The sequence below is a fragment of the Bison bison genome, unplaced genomic scaffold, assembly GCF_000754665.1.
Source record: "Bison bison bison isolate TAMUID 2011002044 unplaced genomic scaffold, Bison_UMD1.0 scf7180017864257, whole genome shotgun sequence".
Taxonomy (NCBI): Eukaryota; Metazoa; Chordata; class Mammalia; order Artiodactyla; family Bovidae; genus Bison; species Bison bison.
Window position 1 is genome coordinate 1,345,953 of NW_011494829.1, and position 3,246 is coordinate 1,349,198.

Consider the following 3,246-nt stretch of genomic DNA (forward strand, 5'->3'; position numbering starts at 1 on the left):
CAGGATGTCTGGCTCTAGGTCAGTGATTACACCATCATGATTATCTGGGTCGTGAAGATCTTTTTTATACAGTTCTTCTGTGTATTCTTGCCACCTCTTCTTAATATCTTCTGCTTCTCTTAGGTTTATACCATTTCTGTCCTTTATTGAGCCCATCTTTGCATGAAATGTTCACTTGGTACCTCTAATGTTCTTGAAGAGACCCCTAGTCTTTCCCATTCTGTTGTTTTCCTCTATTTCTTTGCATTGATCGCCGAGGAAGGCTTTCTTTTCTCTCCTTGCTATTCTTTGCAACTCTGCGTTCGGATGCTTATATTTTTCCTTTTCTCCTTTGCTTTTCGCTTCTCTTCTATTCATAGCTATTTGTAAGGCCTCCCCAGACAGCCATTTTGCTTTTTTGCATTTCTTTTCCATGGGGATGGTCTTGATCCCTGTCTCCTGTACAAGGTCACGAACCTCCATCCATAGTTCTTCAGGCATTCTATCTATCACAACTAGTCCCTTAAATCTATTTCTCACTTCCACTGTATAATCAGGGATTTGATTTAGGTCATACTTGAATGGTCTAGTGGTTTTCCCTACTTTCTTCTATTTAAGTCTGAATTTGGCAATAATGAGTTCATGATCTGAGCCACAGTCAGCTCCCGGTCCTGTTTTTGTTGACTGTATAGAGCTTCTCCATCTTTGGCTGCAAAGAATATAATCAATCTGATTTCGGTGTTGACCATGTGGTGATGTCCATGTGTGGAGTCTTCTCTTGTGTTGTTGGAAGAGGGTGTTTGCTACGACCAGTGCGTTATCTTGGCAAAACTCTATTAGTCTTTGCCCTGCTTCATTCCATATTCCAAGGCCAAATTTGCCTATTACCCAGGTGTTTCTTGACTTCCTACTTTTGCATTCCAGTCCTCTATAATGCAAAGGACATCTTTTTCGGGTGTTAGTTCTAAAAGGTCTTGTAGGTGTTCATAGAACCATTCAACTTCAGCTTTTCAGCGTTACTGGTTGGGGCATAGACTTGGATTACTATGATATTGAATGGTTTGCCTTGGAAATGAACAGAGATCACTCTGTCATTTTTGAGACTGCATCCAAGTACTGCATTTCGGACTCTTTTGTTGACCATTATGGCTACTCCATTTCTTCTAAGGGATTCCTACCCACAATAGTAGATATAATGTTCATCTGAGTTAAATTCACCCATTCCAGTCCATTTTAGTTCGCTGATTCCTAGAATGTCGACATTCACACTTGCCATCTCCTCTTTGACCACTGCCAATTTGCCTTGATTCATGGACCTAACATTCCAGGTTCCTATGTAATATTGCTCTTTACAGCATTGGACCTTGCTTCTATTACCAGTCACATCCAAAACTGGGTATTGTTTTTGCTTTGGCTCCATCCCATCATTCTTTCTGAAGTTATTTCTCCACTGATCTCCAGTGGCATATTGGGCACCACCGACCTGGGGAGTTCCTCTTTCAGTATCCTATCATTTTACCTCTTCACACTGTTCATGGGGTTCTCAAGGCAAGAATACTGAAGTGGTTTGCCATTCCCTTCTTCAGCGGACCACATTCTGTCAGACTTCTCCACCATCACCTTCCCATCTTGGGTCGCCCCACGGGCATAGCTTAGTTTCATTGAGTTAGACAAGGCTGTGGTCCTTGTGATTAGAGTGACTAGTTTTCTGTGATTATGGTTTCAGTGTGTCTGCCCTCTGATGCTCTCTTGCAACACCTACCGTCTTATTTGGGTTTATCTTATCTTGGACGTGAGGTATCTCATCACTGCTGCTCCAGCAAAGCACAGCCGCTGCTCCTTACCTTGGACGAGGGGTATCTCCTCACTGGCTGCCCTTCCTGACCTTGAACATAGAGTAGCTCCTCTTGGCCCTCCTGTGCCCTGAATGCTGTACTGAAAGTGAAAAACTGAATGGTTGTCTAAGTACAGATGGTTGTAAGTATATCCACTGTTTACCATGTGATGATGTGGGCGACTGAGAACCAGGCTCCTTGCCACCTCCCAGCACCAGGAGAGGATTTCTTACTGTGTATTGTTAGCCAGGGTAAAGATCAAAACCTAAAACTGAAGTACAGTTTCTACCAAAAGTATATCTCTTTTGCATCATCATGAAGTCAAAAAAATCAGAAATCAAATGGGGAACCATCCACCAATGACAAAGGGGACTGGGGAAAGAAACAACAACCCACTCCAATATTCTTGCTTGTGAAACCCCATGGACAGAGGAGCCTGGAAGCTATGGTCCATGTGGTTACAAAAGAGTCAGACAAAACTTAGTGACTGAACAACAATAATGACTACTAAATAGGATAAGTAACCAACAAAGACCTACTGTATAGCACAGGGAATGCTATTCAATATTCTGTGATAATCTATATGAGAAAAGAATCCAAAAAAGAATGAATATATGAATATGTATAACTGAATAACTTTGCTATACAACTGAAACTAACAATATTAGTTATCAACAACATTGTAAGTCAAGTAGACTCCAATAAAAATTTTTTAAAAAAGAAAAAATATATAACAAAGGGAATAAGCTTGTACAAGCTGACCTATTTTAAACAGACTTTCCCATTTCTGTACAGCTCTTTGGCCAAAAGTTTGTCCAACGGCAATCTCTCTCAAAAGAGAGCATGTGAAATATAGTTTTCATTTTCTCTGTTTAGCTTTACACATTGCCTTTCCAAACTAAATTGAAGTTTTTATGGTTTCTATTAGTAATGAAGAAAGCTAGAATGGATATTAGATTGATAACTAGCAGTGTGTGCTGGAGGCATCAATAGTCCTTTTCATAAGTAGGTGTGAATACAAGAGAGAGAAAAGGTCTCAAGATCAGAAATATTAAAGCATGTACAGTATGATTCCTGGAGTGTCAAACCCTGCATATTCTCTCCCCACCTGCCTCTGTTCTGACAGAGGTACTATGTATGTGCACCAGTGTGTGAACCACTGTGTTACCTGCAGGAGGAGAAAGGGTAATATCTCCTGTAGCCTGCCATACATAGGGGTAAATGCAGGTAGCAAACTACCCCCACAGTACATGCAAGCCCCAATCTTGTTTTCCATTTTAAAAAAATCTAGAAAACACAACAATTAGAATACACTACCTTTCCATTTGTGTCCCCAAATTTATGTCAGATATCTGAGGAACAAAACCAAGTGAGAAGATGGGTAAAAACAAAGAAGCAACAAATGACTGAAAACAGCTACAATCATGGATAA